The 16527-nt window shown below is 40.3% G+C and overlaps 1 protein-coding gene across 4 annotated transcripts in view; it reads left to right on the forward strand.

Moving 5' to 3' along the window:
* LOC112260496 (disks large-associated protein 1) overlaps positions 1-16527 on the forward strand; it is a 112596-nt gene that overhangs the window by 35405 nt on the left and 60664 nt on the right. The window lies entirely within an intron of this gene.

The raw sequence follows: 16527 nt of genomic DNA on the forward strand, positions 1-16527 counted from the left end.
CCTTATTTACATAAGTATTCAGGCCCCTTTGCTATCAGAGTCAAAATTGAGCACAGGTGCATCCTGTTTCCATTGATCATCCTTGAGATGTTTCTACAACTTGATTGGGGCACCAGTGGTAAATTCAATTGATTAGACATGAGTTGGAATGGCACACACCTGTCTATATAATGTCCCACAGTTGACAGTTTATGTCATAGCAAAAACCAAGCCATGAGGTCAAAAGAATTGTCCGTAGAGCTCCGAGACAGGATTGTGTCGAGACACATATCTGGGGAATGATACCAAAAGATGTATGCAGCATTGAAGGTCCCTAAGAACAGAGTGGCCTCCATCATTCTTAAATGGAAGAAGTTTGGAACCACCAAGACCCTTCCTAGACCTGGCCGCCCGGCCAAACTGAGCAATCAGGAGAGAAGGGCCTTGGTCACGCTGACAGAGCTCCAGAGTTCCTCTGTAGAGATGGTAGAAGCTTCCAGAAGGACAACCATCTCTACAGCACTCCACCAATTAGGTCTTTATGGTAGAGTGGCCAGACAGAAGCCACTCTTCAGTAAAAGGCACATGACAGCCCACTTGGAGTTTGCCAAAAGGCACCTGAAGGACTCTCAGACCATGAGAAACAAGATTATTTGGTCTGATGAAACCAAGATTGAACTCTTTGGCCTGAATGCCAAGCGTCACGTCTGGAGGAAACCTGAAACCATACTCTACATTGAAGCATGGTGGTGGCAGAATCATGCTGTGGGGATGTTTTTCAGCAGCAGGGACTGGGAGACAAGTCAGGATCGAGGGAAAGATGAACGGAGCAAAGTACAGAGAGATCCTTGATGAAAACCTGCTCCAGAGCTCTCAGGACTCAGACTGGGGCGAAGGTTCACCTTCCAACAGGACAACAACCCTAAGCACACAGCCAAGACAACGCAGGAGTGGCTTTAGGACAAGTCTCTGAATGTCCTTGAGTGGCCCAGCCAGAGCCCGGACTTGAAACCGATCGAACATCTCTGGAGAGACATGAAAATAGCTGCGCAGCGATGCTCCCCATCCAACCTGGCAGAGCTTGAGAGGATCTGCAGAGAATAATGGGAGAAACTCCCCAAATACAGGTGTGCCAAGATTGTAGCATCATACCCAAGAAGACTCAAGGCTGTAATTGCTGCCAAAGAAGCTTCAACAAAGTACTGAGTAAAGGGTCTGATGTGTTTTTGCTTTGTCATTATGGGCTATTGTGTGTAGATTGATGAGGGGAGATAAACAATTTAATTAATTTTAGAATAAGGCTGTAACATAACACAATGTGGAAAAAGTCAAGAGTTCTGAATATTTTCTGAATGCACTGTATATGGGTAATTCAAAAGGCAAAGTACAGTGTCTACAATCTAAATGTGTTTATCCAAATTTCTTGTTGTTTTTCTATTTGATGGAAACAGTTTGTGAGTTCTAAATACATTCCAACTGTATTTAATGGTTTCATGTAGTTATGTTTTCATGTTTTGAAGGTTGTATTGTTGTAACCCTCATACATTTTTTCACCATAAGGTAAGGACTATTTCATCATGCATAATGTATATACTTAAAAAGTAATATTTCATTTTGTGAAGTATCTACAATCTGTTAATGTGTTCATCCAACTTTCTTATTGTTTTTCTGTTTGACTTTGTATAGTCATTTATTTGACTTAGTGGTCATAGGTCACATCAGTGCTCATGCTTGATAGGCATAAAACATGACTTCATAATAAGATGATACATCAGTGCACTCTCACTTGTCTGCCTACAACATATTTGGCTGGACAGTAAATAAACTTTAAAGCAATTTTTCTGTTTCACTGTTTCAATAGTTACTTCTCTTATGGCAGAGCGGGTAACTGCAGTCAAAACATAGTGGAACATAGCCTTGGTTTTTACTTAGATTTTGTAGTTACTGCAAATCTCACACTGAAAATAATTGATGGTGATATCGAATCGTTTCACCTTACTGTCCAAAAGCATTGTATGCAGCCGGCAATACACTCACATCCGCTTTGGACCGGTTCATACCTAAAACATTCTCCATTTAGTCCTGAAGGTTGTGTATCGCTTTCAGCCAATCATGTTGCAGCAAATTAAATTAAATTAAATCAAATCATATAATTTTTTATTGGTCACATACACATGGTTAGCAGATGTTATTGCAAGTGTAGCGAAATGCTTATGCTTCTAGATCCAACAGTGAAGCGGTATCTAACAGAAAATATATAACAATTCCACAACAAAACCTAATATCTAACAAATTCCACAACAAAACCTAATACATACAATCTAGTAAAGGAATGGGATAAGAATTGACAGTTGAAGTCGGAAGTTTACATACACCTTAGCCAAATACATTTAAACTCAGTTTTTCACAATTCCTGACATTTAATACAAGTAAAAATTCCCAGCCTTAGGTCAGATAGGATCACCACTTTATTTTAAGAATGTGAAATGTCAGAATAATAGTAGAGAGAATGATTTATTTCAGCTTTTATTTCATTCATCGCATTCCCAGTGGGTCAGAAGTTTACATACACTCAATTAGTATTTGGTAGCATTGCCTTTAAATTGTTTAACTTGGGTCAAACGTTTCAGGTAGCCTTCCACAAGCTTCCCACAATAAGTTGGGTGGTTTTGGCCCATTCCTCCTGACAGAGCTGGTGTAACTGAGTCAGGTTTGTAGTCCTCTTTGCTCGCATACTATTTTTTAGTTCTGCCCACACATTTTCTATAGGGTTGAGGTCAGGGCTTTGTGATGGCCACTCCAATACCTTGACTTTGTTGTCCTTAAGCCATTTTGCCACAACTTTGGAAGTATGCTTGGGGTCATTGTCCATTTGGAAGACACATTTGCTACCAAGCTTTAACATCCTGACTGTTGTCTTGAGATGTTGCTTCAATATATCCACATAATTTTCCTGCCTCATGATGTCATCTATTTTGTGAAGTGCACCAGTCTCTCCTGCAGCAAAGCACCCCCACAACATGATGCTGCCACCCCCGTGCTTCACGGTTGGGATGGTGTTCTTCAGTTTCCAAGCCTCCCCCTTTTTCCTCCAAACATAACGATGGTCATTATGGCCAAACAGTTCTATTTTTGTTTCATCAGACCAGAGGACATTTCTCCAAAAAGCATGGTCTTTGTCCTCATGTGCAGTTGCAAACCGTAGTCTGGCTTTTTTATGGTGGTTTTGGAGCAGTGGCTTCTTCCTTGCTGAGCGTCCTTTCAGGTTATGTCGATATAGGACTCGTTTTACTGTGGATATACAGTGGGGCAAAAAATAATTTGGTCAGCCACCAATTGTGCAAGTTCTCCCACTTAAAAAGATGAGAGAGGCCTGTAATTTTCATCATAGGTACACTTCCACTATGACAGACAAAATGAGGAAAAGAAATCCAGAAAATCACATTGTAGGATTTTTTATGAATTTATTTGCAAATTATCTGCTCTCTGAGGGCCCTTTATCCAAGGACCAGATATGTTTCCTGAAGGCCCTGTTTACCGAGCACCAATGGAGACATCAACCCACCATCTTCAGACCTGCCTACATCATTCAGACCGGATAAGAGACTCTTATACAATATTTTGGAATCATGGCGTCAAATGGAAACCGTTTGCTGGCAAACCAAGTATGCTCCTTTCCAGTAGTTACATTGTATGATTCATTAAAAATCATACAATGTGATTTTCTGGATTTTTTTTCTCATTTTATCTGTCATAGTTGAAGTGTACCTATGATGAAAATTACAGGCCTCCCTCATCTTTTTACGTGGGAGAACTTGCACAATTGGTGGCTGACTAAATACGTTTTTGCCCCACTGTAGATACTTTTGTACCTGTTTCCTCCAGCATCTTCACAAGGTTCTTTGCTGTGTTTCTGGGATTGATTCGCAGTTTTCGCACCAAACTACATTCATTTCTAGGAGACAGAACACATCCCCTTCCTGAGCGGTATAACGGCTACATGGTCCCATGGTGTTTATACTTGCGTACTATTGTTTGTACAGATGAACGCGGTTCCTTCAGGTGTTTGGAAATTGCTCCCAAGGATGAACCAGACTTGTGGAGGTCTACAATTTCCTTTCTGAGGTCTTGGCTGATTTCTTTTGATTTTCCTATGATGTCAAGCAAAGAGGCACTGAGTTTGAAGGTAGGCCTTGAAATACATCCACAGGTATGTATTGACTGAAATGATATCAATTAGCCTATCAGAAGCTTCTAAAGCAATGACATCATTTTCTGGAATCTTCCAAGCTGTTTAAAGGCACATTAGAGTATGTAAACTGTATTAGTATAAAATATATGGATGAGCAGTGACAGAGCTGCTAAGATGCAATAGATAGTGAAGAATAGATAGTGAAGGATACAGTATACAGTATATATATATATATATATATATATATATGAGATGAGTAATGTGAGATATGTAAACATTCTTCAAGTGGCATTATTAAAGTGACTAGTGTAACACATGTGAGTGAGAGACAACAGACAGACGACCCGAGCAAAGTGGTGCACAGAGGCTCTTACAGCAGGATAGGACAGCCTGGTCAACAGTAGTGCACTAAGTAGGGAATAGGGTGCCTTTGGGACACAGGCAGGGAGAGAGGCCACTGCACATGTGTCTGGATGATCTTCTACGTGCAGTATTGAGCTCTCATTTCACTGCAACAAATGCCATGAGAATACCAAATATGATGTTTTGTTTTGAAGGGAAAGCCTGCAGCTAAACAACAAATAGTAGCTGTTGCTGAAATGGAGATCATGATACCCCGGGATTAGGAACAAACTAAATTGGAAACAAATCTGCAACAACATGGAGTAACATGGAGTAAAGAAACAAGCTTTGATCCCTGACACACAGACACAAAGCTGAAGAGCTAGAGAGGAGAGGGGGGGTGTGTAAGTACTCAAAGGCTGTCTGATCAGAACCACAGCAGGGCAGCATTCTCTAGTCAGTTTGAAGAATATAGTGGTGCGGACCCATAAGTGAACATCAGAGGGCTTTTCCACTGTCCACTGTCCACTGGGGGGGGTGTCTATGGTTGAAAAACGAAAGAAGGAAAATAAAACTCTTGCTTCCAGCATTTTCAGCTGGGATTTTTTTTGTCTAAGTGCACCAGAAGGTAAGATACGTGGTGCGAAAGGCACTCACTTGGAATCTGTGCTCCATTTGCCCCTGGCGGAAACGCTGCTCATTAAATTTTAAGAGTCATTTTTGGTCTTCTAGTGGTGTTGTTGGGGGGAGGGGCAGAGATCTGATTGTATAGTAGATAGTGGATGAGATGAGAAGGAAGCATGAACAACATTTATTATTGGATTATACACGCTGGAAATCTAGGGGTTTTGGGCTAATAGTGTATTTACAGTAGACTTGAGGTAGAGGTAGAAGCAATGAGGAGTGTGAGTGGAAGCACTAAATTGTAACCTGCCTCTAACACAATTCCACAACTGTACTCAAGTACTATAGCTTTAAGGTACTGAGGCTAGGACACCAGTCTCAAGACATATTGGTTTGACATGTTGATGACAAGCATAATATGTTACAACTGATACTGCTCACTTGACTTCCTCAATCGTTCATACTGGTAAATATTGATTGAAGGCTGCCTATTGAATACATTAAGAGATTCATAAAAAGTGATTAGTGTCTTCTGTACATGGTGTCTTCTGTACATGGATGACCGCATACAGTATATGAACCTGTGACATGCTCTAATTCTAGTACACTCACTGGAGATTAGCAGGAAGACAAAGATGGGAATCAGCTACCCAGGTAGGGTACTGTACCTCATCTCACAGCTGTGGTGTGACTGTGAAAGCCAATGGGGCTGCTTAGAGATGTCTGGCACTGCGGTTAATAAGCGGTGAGGTGTTGAAAAATCAGCTCTGTATGATCATTCATCCAGCTGAAAGGCTTTGTCTGCACACCCAAATGACACCCTTCCCTGGGTCATTCCACAAAAAGAGTGCCTTTTGATATTTGAAGTAGATATATTAAAAGCCTGTTATATTAAATGAAGTGCTCTTTAATATAGAATTCAATAAATTAGTTTTTTTATATATGAATAAAGACTTGCTAAAGTGCCAAAATTCAGCATTTTAACATGTCCCTCACATGCTGACTAGACCGGGCACACACGTGCGTCAGCGTGCACCTTCGCACGCATGTTGATTTTGTCCATCCACACCAAACGCGATCAAGACACGCAGGTTGAAATATCAAAACGAACTCTGAACCAACTATATTAACAGGTCGAAATGCATGAAACATTCATGACAATTTAGCTAACTTGCTGTTGCTAGCTGATTTGTCCTGGGATATAAACATTGGGTTGTTATTTTACCTGAAATGCACAAGGTCCTCTACTCCAACAACGAATCCACAGATAAAAGGGTTAAACTAGTTATCCACGTGGGTATATGCTCCTAAAAACCAATGAGGAGATGGGAGAGGCGGGACTTGCAGGTCTTGTCATGGGTCAAAAATAGAACCAAAAAACATTTATTTTGCAACGCTCCCGTCACTTCAAAAAATGTTTTTACCAAATTAACTCCAACATTTCACCAAGTTTTATACCATCATTGTAAAGCCCTATTTATTTTGTTGCTTTGACAAAGTCATTTTTGAAGATTATAATTTAATTAATGATTAGTGATTAGTGATTCATTTACGTCTGTCCCTCATTTTAAGGTCAACCCTGTTATGTGAAGTGAACTCTCATTTTAATATGGTGAAACTATTCTTTTCTTTCCCTTTTTTTCAAAAGAAAAACTTAACATCTGATAGTCAAATCATCAGTGTTGTATTACTTGAGACCGGTCTCGAGTGTCTCGGTCTTGACTCGGTCTCATACAGTGAGGACTCGTAATTTCTTCCCAAAGACCAGCCGAGACCAGTGGAGTAAAAAAATCATAATTAGCAGCTTCCATTCAGTCAGCGCATAAAACCGCTTCGCCAGGCCAAATATATACACTCCTGCCTTTAAACATTATGTTGAACTATTTTAGACATGTTTGCGCAGTGGCGAACCAATAGCCCTTCAGGGTGTGACACTCTCATGTCGGAGAGTGCACTTTTTGTAAACACAAAGGGCCAGTGGTGTAGTGGAGAGTATACACATGTATAAACCGTATACCCACTTGTTCTTCAGTGGGCATTGTGTATACTCACTTCTTAATCCCTACTGATGTGTATCAAAGTAATGTAGTGGAGGTATACGACTTATCAATTATGTAGTACAATAGAAAAAGCGTGCACAAAGTAGCCTACACAATCGCAAAGCAAGTAAAATATATTAATGTGCACATAGCCTAGTTTTAACGAAATATCATCTGCAGGCAGCAAGACTGTGCAGCTCTCAACTGGTTTTAGATTGGAGCACCTCACAGAAGAATACATCTGTAGACTTTAGGGTAGGAAATACATTTCAATTCATGATGTCTACCAGTAAATGCTAACTAAGGCAACAATGGGTATGCAACCAGGTATCGAAAAAGTGTATTCCTAAGTGTTGGTTAGTAGGCTATTTGTGATGTGCAATTACCATCATGCACAGTTTGTATCAGGGGCGTAGATATGGATGGACCTGGTTGGACAAAGGCCCACCCACTGGGGAGCAAGGCCTTGACAGACCCACCCAATCAGATTGATGTGGTGTAAGCGTTGTTGTGGATTTAGACCCTCAAATATTTGTATTTTTTTTCTATTTTAATTGAAAGTGAAAATCCAAAAAATCTATAGGAAAACAAATAAAAAGGATTTTCCATCGCTGAGCGGGCTGTTTGGGAAAACTAGAGTATACCTACTTCTCCAGGCAACACTACACCACTGCATAGGGCCGATAGAAAGACAGCAGTCACACACAGCATGATGTTAAACAATAAATAGTCCATAAACTCAGACATAATAAGCTAGTAGGTCCCAATCATTAGAATACAAAAACACAATCATTAAACATTTCCCAATCGAAATGTACAACTACTACTTCCATTTGCAAAAAGCATTTCACGTTTAGCACACAAAGTAACCTGTGACCTAAAGCTTAAAGTGGGAACTGACAGCGTTTTAACTACTTTGCAGATATGAAACATACAGACAATCATATCAGTAACAAATATCAAATGTATGCTATAATATTTGTAAAAAAATAGGTTATATTTGAATCAATGTTCTGTGACGTACACAAAGGCATTGTTGGCAGAATAGATGGATGCAGTTCAATGCATGATTAATATCATTTACCAATATATTTCTTGGAAGTCCAAAAAATATTGCTATCAGGTTGTAAATCACAGGTGGCCTGGTACATTGTTTGCTGCCTCTGACTGACTGACTTTTTCCCCTCATATTGTTATTAGGTGACTATGCACAGCTATAGATGCATGTATCATTTGGTTAGCTAGCAAGAACTTGAACGACTGTTATCCAGTTAGCATATCTTTTGCTTTCGCAAATTCTACTACGATTTCAGAGCACTCTCGCCTGAGTGTGCCACAGTGCAGAAAAGCTGATGAATTTACGAACGCGCAACACCTGCTGAATATGACCGGTGTCAGTAAATTTTGCCAAAAAAAGTAATAGTCAAGAACACTCCAGCCAACATTTAAACAGCCTAACCAGCTCTAACCAGCCTAACCAGTAAAATGGTCAGAGTGAGGTGTTCTCTCATTTGCGTCTGGAAGTAGATAGCTAGCAAGCTAGACAACTTTGTATTTTTTAGCTTGGGTGCTTGGTTGGGACAAGCATGCATTGGCAGGCAAGCTGCTGATTTTGGACAGCCAACTAGCTGAAAAAGTTTGAGGGTTTATCTAATGTTCCTTCGTTAGATTTTCGCTCATCTTGCTCTGTCTAACATTAGTTGTTCATCTTGTTGATGTGCATAACTGAGGGAGAGAGAGCCTACCTTTTCAAGGATGTTTGATCAATAGGACTGTACAGTAACCAAATGTAAGAGGACTACCGTGGTGTTTACATATTTGCGATGTATTTTGTGGCTTTTGGCAAATGCGTTCTAATGATCTAACATTGCGATGTTGCAACTGCCTGTAAACACACAGTAAGGTCCAACGTGAATTAATGGCAGGTCTATGTGGCAAATGGCTTGTTTGTATAAAGGCCTACTGTAGCTCTGATTGGCTATAGCGCACCGGTCTGTGTAGAGTCCAGTCCTGGACAAGACATGTTTTTATTCAGTTTTATTTACTGCAGTGTCTATTAATTGTTCAAAAGCATCGCTGCTTTCCCATTCTATATTGCTATAGAGTTTTCACAAATGCCTTAGTATACGTAATTCCCAATCCCTCTAAGAATTTATGAAAATGTGAAAATGACCATATCTAAGTGGTTGCTTGTCCAAAAATGTTTTTAAAAAGTGTCATATTCTTCCTGGGGGAGTATATGAACAGATTTTAATAATAATGTCATGATGCTAAAATGCTGTCAGTTCCACTTAAAATGCTTCACACACACACGTTATTTTCAAAGAGATGGCTAACAACAGCAACTGCGCTGCAATAAAAAACACAGTTCCACTCACCAGATGATGATCATTTGAAAGTTAACTTCTTGTTGAAAGTTATTCTTGAAAAGGTAGAAGCTAACAAATGAACAACATCCTCTTTGATAACAGCTGCTGCAAACTAGCCAACAACAAAAGCTAGCTAGCTAGGCCGTGGGAAATCTAAGTTTTTGTAAAAACAGTCCCACCCATTAAGTCAAAATGTGATTGATTGATTTCACTGTCACTCAAACATTTTTCCTGAATAAAATTGAATGACAGATGCCTTGATCTAGCTTCTGATGGCTTAGCCAATGGCTGACTTAGCTAGCTAGATTTATCTCCCCTGAGACCAGCAAAGAAAAATCCTGATTGGATATGTTAACCCTTTCCTTTCCCCAAGAAACTGAAGAGATGAAATAAGAACATAATTGAAAATAATATCATTATTATTATTATTATTATTATATTATTATCATCACTATTTTATAAATCCTTAGCCCTTATCCTCCCCCTCCCTGTCTCGGTCTTAACTCAGTCTTGACCCCCAATCCGGTCTTGCTCTTGACTCAGACTCGATTTGCTCTGGTCTTGGTCTTGAATAGGTCGTGATTTAGGTTGTCTAGAACACAACACTGCAAATCATAGTGTAACAGTAGGTGAGCTGGTTCTACTCTTTCTGGTCACTTTCTGGTGTTTTGTGGTGGGAAACTGAGTGTGTTGAACATAACATGTCAACCCTGTTACCCACAGATAGACAAGCTAGAAAGATTTTAACAATTATTTTTTAATGAGGCTTGCATTCAATTGCCACTCCCTGTTGCACACAACAAGCTTCCATTCCCTGTGTCACAATGGGATTCATGGCTGATTTAAAATTAAATCCTCAACCCTCTTACTTTATTTGCCACTTAATAGGCACTTACTATAGTCATTTTTTCATTTTACCACTATTTTTTTATGACCCCCCTACATAGTGCACTACTTTTGACCAGAACCCTATGGTCCCTGGTCAAATGTAGTGCACTATATTTTTTTACATAACCTTTATCTAACTAGGCAAGTCAGTTAAGAACAAATTCTTATTTACAAGAGTCCATTCTACAGAGCTGCACAGTATTCAGCAAACGGATGAATCTAAAACCCTGGGCGAGTAGATAGATGCAGAGCAAAATACACATGTGACGTGGAGACTATTGCTTTGTTACAGCACTTCTACAGAGCCACCATGGTTCATTCCAAACATCAATTCATGGTAGCCAGGTTTCTCCGACGTTTAGAGCCACCTGCAGTGCTCTAAGCAGGGCGATAAGACTGGAGGAGTGGATCGTTGTGGATCCACAGGGAACAAACAGGCCATTTGGTGAATAAATGTTTCCCATAGTAATTAAGATGTGACTCGTACTTTTTTGACTCATACTTTTAGGGTCGAGCAGCAGGATTCTTAGTGTGCACGTGAGTTCCTTAGCTAGCAGTAATTAACAAGCAGGGTGCTGCTCAGAGGCCAGATTAACTCAGACTTTGAAGACTAAAAACCAGAAAGGCTTCTTCCCCCCTCCTCTCAGCTTGGTCTCTCTTCTCTCTCTTCACCCAGAGTGACTTCACATTTCCTATGTATGTGTTCTTCCTTATTTAAATGTGCCTTGTCCGCTAGCTAGGCTATATCTAGCCAGAGGATATTCTAATGATGTGCTGACCCTTTCAGGATTAAAACATGGCTGGGTGCACTGAACAATTAGCTGCAGTATATTCATCATTAAGTTACTTTTTTAGACTGTTCAGTGGATTTTCACAACTAATGTTTTTTCTGTTCGTTTTTACCAAGTGCAGTTATGACGCGGAGTGAAATTACTATTCTCAATATGATTTCCAGATCTCTGACCTCCTCCCTATAGGCTGCCTTGTTGTTGTCGGTGATCAGGCCTACCACTGTTGTGTCATCGGCAAATTTAATGATGCTGTTGAAGTTGTACCTGGCCATGCAGTCATGAGTGAACAGGGAGTACAGGAGGGGGCTGAGCACGCACCCCTGAGGGGCCCCTGTGTTGAGGATCAGCGTGGCAGATGTGTTGTTACCTACCCTTACCACCTGGGAGCGGCCCGTCAGGAAGTCCAGGATCCAGTTGCAGAGGGAGGTGTTTAGTCCCAGGGTCCTTAGCTTAGTGATGAGCTTTGAGGGCATTATGGTGTTGAATGCTGAGCTGTAGTCAATGAATAGCATTCTCACATAGGTGTTCCTTTTGTCCAGGTGGGAAAGGGCAGTGTGGAGTGCAATAGAGACTGCATCATCTGTGGATCTGTTGGGGCGGTATGCAAATTGGAGTGGGTCTAGGGTTTCTGGGTTAATGGTGTTGATGTGAGCCATGACCAGCCTTTCAAAGCACTTCATGGCTACAGACGTGAGTGCTACGGGTCGGTAGTCATTTAGGCCGGTTACCTTAGTGTTCATGGGCACGGGCACTATGGTGGTCTGCTTAAAACATGTTATTACAGACTTGGACAGGGAGAGGTTTAAAATGTCAGTGAAGACACTTGCTAGTTGGTCAGTGTATGCTCGCAGTACACGTCCTGGTAATCCGTCTGCACCTGCGGCCTTGTGAATGTTGACCTGTCTAAAGGTCTTACTCACATCGGCTACGGAGAGCGTGATGGGAGAAACTACTGGTACTCCTTGTATAAAGTCTCGTTATTGTTATTTTATTGTGTTACTATTTCCTTTTACATTTTTTGTAAAGTTTTCTAACTTTTTAACTCTGCATTGTTGGGAACATGGCTCGTAAGTAAGCAATCCACTGTAAAGTATACACGTGGTATTCGGCGTATGTGACAAATATAATTTGATTTGATTTGATTTAGAGAAATGCTGTATTTTATTTAGAGTAAATTATGTACCAAGGACATCTATGTCTTCAATTTTTTCTTTCCCTGCTTCTAGTGTTTGTGCTCTTTCAGGAAATGTAAACCAAGTCGGATAGCTAGCACATTTTCCAATTTAATAAATATGTTAGCACTACAGGCCTTTGATATTTGCTTGCTCTTTGTTTGGTGAGGAGGGAAAGTACAGAAGCACTTTAATGATAGTGTATGCCTTTAGGACGTGTTTTCATGTGGAACACAAATGGTGGATCTCGCTTTCTTGAAATTTAGCTGGAACTCTTTTACAACCTACATAGCACAAAGACTCAAGGGAGTGTTCGTTGGTTGGTTGGTAGGAATTAAAGCTTGTTGCTGGAAATATAGTTTTGGTTTCCAATGTAAATCACTGTTGAGGACAACTTTCAAATGATGGAATTTGATTTTCCCCCTTTTGAAAGTAATAAAAGCTTTTCATAAGTGGATAATTTATGGAGTTGATGGAGTTGTTACCTACACAGTATGAATGTCTTTATATTCTGTTTTCCTGTTCATTCCCTTTCCTCCCATATCCTTCAACTGTGGTGTGTTAATGCATGGTGATTTAGTTTAATTGCAGTGGTAGATCCAATATGTTTTAATCTATATATCAAAATCTATAGACTCAGCCAGCCAACATTCTGTTCCATTGCCAGAAATGTGAATAAAAAATGATGTTTGTATTCACATTTGATGCTCAGCTGATAAGAGACTATTCTACGTGACAGAGGGATTACATATAGAATGTATTTCTGTGTTCAATCTTTACTTCAAATGTATTTAGTCCAGATACTCATCTTTGCATTTTCCGATTCCTCTCAGCATCAGCATCAACACCTTCCCTCCACCATCCCCCCATCCACACAGCTATTCGTTCCATTTGAATATATGCATATTCATATCTTATATGAGCAACGTTTAGCATTGGGTGTAGAAACAGATGGAGGTTCCTCCAGAACAGAATTGCAGGGGAAAGAGGGTTGGAGCTGGCTGTTTTCTGTGTGAGAGAGAAAGCAGGCTGAGCCCACGCTCTGTGCGGGCTGGGATGAATCATAAGAGTGAGTGGGCGGGAAACGCGTTTCTTTCCTCAGAAAGGCAGAGATTCTGCTCTGACGTATATCCCTGGCGTACTGGAGAATAAAGCCTCCAGGAAGTTTTTTTTCTGACATTTTTTTTCTTGCACTTTCTCATTTTAATGCGACTGTATGTATTATGGGTGTCTGTACTCAAATGGGATGACATCATCGTTGACCTCTGACAACAGACAGGAAGTGTATATGCATACATTACAAACACCTGTGTCATAGAAATACACAACCTCCAAACAGTACCAAACCATTTCTTATCACTCGGTGCTAGACTGGACAAAGAAGCTGTAAGTGTCCGGTAAATATTGATTGAATGCCTGCAACAGATAATAATTGAGTCTCTCCATCAACCCATGGACTCATATTGACCTGTTCAGACTTGTAATGTACAGGTCATATACTGTAATGGGATAGAGGAGGGTGTAAGACAGTGTGTACACGTGGGTCATGTACTCCCGGAATGTCATCCCAGAGCCAGATTAATGAATGAATGAGGTCAGTGTGCAGAAGACAAGTGATACCGATCTGGAGAGCACATGGAGCGGTGTCCTCATGCCGTTGTCTGCTTTGATTAATGGTGCTGCCATCAGAGCGTCTGCTTCCACTGCCAGCTGGGTGATCATCAGTACTCTCCCTCCTGAACACAAGTAGCATTGCCTCCTCTGGTATGCCCTTACAGGAACATGGACCTGCTGACTGGATAACAGTGGACTATACCTAGGTTCAGGAGAACAACTAACTATAACGGACTTGGTAGTACACTAGAGGACCAAAATAGATATCCTTACTCTGTGTTGCAAAGGTGTTAGCTTTGAGGGTTTCCCTTGGCAAAGTAATGTAAGAGTTGAGTTTGTCTTTTCTCCCAATGCTGTGATTTAAAGATTGTTAAAGATACCATTAGAAAATACTGTTTTGAATAGAAATAGTCTGTCTGGAACCTATATGCCTATCAGTGAGTATCCCACTGATATGCTAGCATCTGAACCTTTTATTAACTGGCATTTAGTCATAAATCTGAGAATTTGGCTTGGCCAGGAAATAGTCCCTTACTTTGGGGAGCAAAATTATATTATTGTCACCAGGGTTCATTTGGAGGGTACCATATTAGCCTTGAGGGTGTTCAATCAGATATATGTTTTCGTCGAGTGCACACCTTATAGTGTGTGTCAGTTATGAACTGTGTTATTCAATGTCTTGGAGCCTCAGCCTCGAAACCACCGTTACGCTACAAAATGTTAGTCAATGTCTTGGAGCGTCAGCCTCAAAACCACCATTACATTGATGCACCATGCTATTCAATGTCTTAAGAAACAGCCCAGCAGCACTTAATTTACAATGTTGACCAACGAGAGCCCCTTAGCTCATTTTCATGATTCTCTGTCTTGCTACTGTGAAAATTATAGTTTTCTATTGTAGATCTACTGTAATACTAAGATTAGATAAGAGATATGTCTGTCTTGCTGCTTCAGGGGTGGCTTTTGCACATATAGCCTGCCTGCTTGACAGTGATTCTCACAGACAAGCCAGGCATGGGAACACAACGCAGTGAAAATTGTTAGTTTCCGATGAATTAGCTTTGAATGTTCAATCGCTGCTTTTTTACTCCAAATTCAAAAATGAATGGTCTTGGTAGTGGATATGAGCCCAGTGATATCGTCACAGAGCCATGAGACTGAGCATTTTAGAATGCACTATTTAGTATTCCAGAAAACGTATCTTCCCTGGCTTTGCTTTTCCATCCACTTACTCAGCAGCTTTCCTCTTTCAAACATGAGTTCAGTAAAAAGTGTTGTTATTAACAGATCAACTTCAAAGACAGTAGTCAATAAAGAAAAAACACACGGCTCACATTCTAAGCACATAGGGGATGCCTCTAGTTCCCACTAAGTTTGTGATTTTAAACTCTGTTAATAGTGGGGCTGCTTACCTGAAAAATCTGAAAGAGTCGTGCATTTTGTGATAAAAGCATCAGAGGTAGATTTATATACCCTGAAAAGGTTTAGATTGGGAGCCAACCCAGATTTGTCCCCTCTGGGCATGGTAGAATTATTTTAAATGGCCACCAGCAGTACCATTATTTTACATTTCAGAAGGACTGTTTTGAGATGATGGCACCAAATTTGGAACAGAAATAGATTTATAGACTCTGAGAAGATGTAGAAGTCCCAGATGTGCCCCCTGTGGGCTGAGGTGGCCATCTTGTAAAATGGCTGACTACGGTAACACTATTTTACAGTTCAGAAGTGCTGTTTTGAGATAAGCACACCAAATTTGGCACAGAGGTAGATTTATGTACCCTTGAAAGATATGGAGCCACCACAGATTTGGCACCTAGGGGCCTTGGCAGTCATTTTACAGAATTGCCACAGATGGTAATGCAATTTTACAGTTCAGAAGGCTTTTTTTTATAAACACAACAAAAATGGCACAGAGGTACACTACCATTCAAAGGTTTGGGGTCACTTAAAAATGTCCTTGTTTTTGAAAGAAAAGCAATGTTTTTGCTCATTGAAATAACCTCAAATTGATAAGAAATACAGTGTAGACATTGTTAATGTTGTAAATGACTATTGTAGCTGGATTTTTTAATGGAATAGCTACATAGGCATACAGAGGCCATTATCAGCAACCATCACTCCTGTGTTCCAATGGCACATTGTGTTAGCTAATCAGAGTTTATCATTTTAAAAGGCAACTTGATCATTAGAAAACCATTTTCCATTTATGTTAGCACAGCTGAAAACGGTTGTGCTGATTAAAGAAGCAATACTACTGGCCTTCTTTAGACTAGTTGAGTATCTGGAGCATCAGCATTCATAGATTTGATTACAGGCTCAAAATGGCCAGAAACAAAGAACTTTCTTCTGAAACTCATCAGTCTATTCTTGTTCTGAGAAATGAAGGCTATTCCATGTGAAAATTGCCAAGAAACTGAAGATCTCATAAAACGGTGTGCTCTACTCCCTTCACAGAACAGCGCAAACTGGCTCTAACCACTGGCCCCAGTGCCATTACTGAGCAAGAGGACAAGT

This window comes from Oncorhynchus tshawytscha, linkage group LG10 (genome assembly GCF_018296145.1).
Source record: "Oncorhynchus tshawytscha isolate Ot180627B linkage group LG10, Otsh_v2.0, whole genome shotgun sequence".
Lineage (NCBI taxonomy): Eukaryota > Metazoa > Chordata > Actinopteri > Salmoniformes > Salmonidae > Oncorhynchus > Oncorhynchus tshawytscha.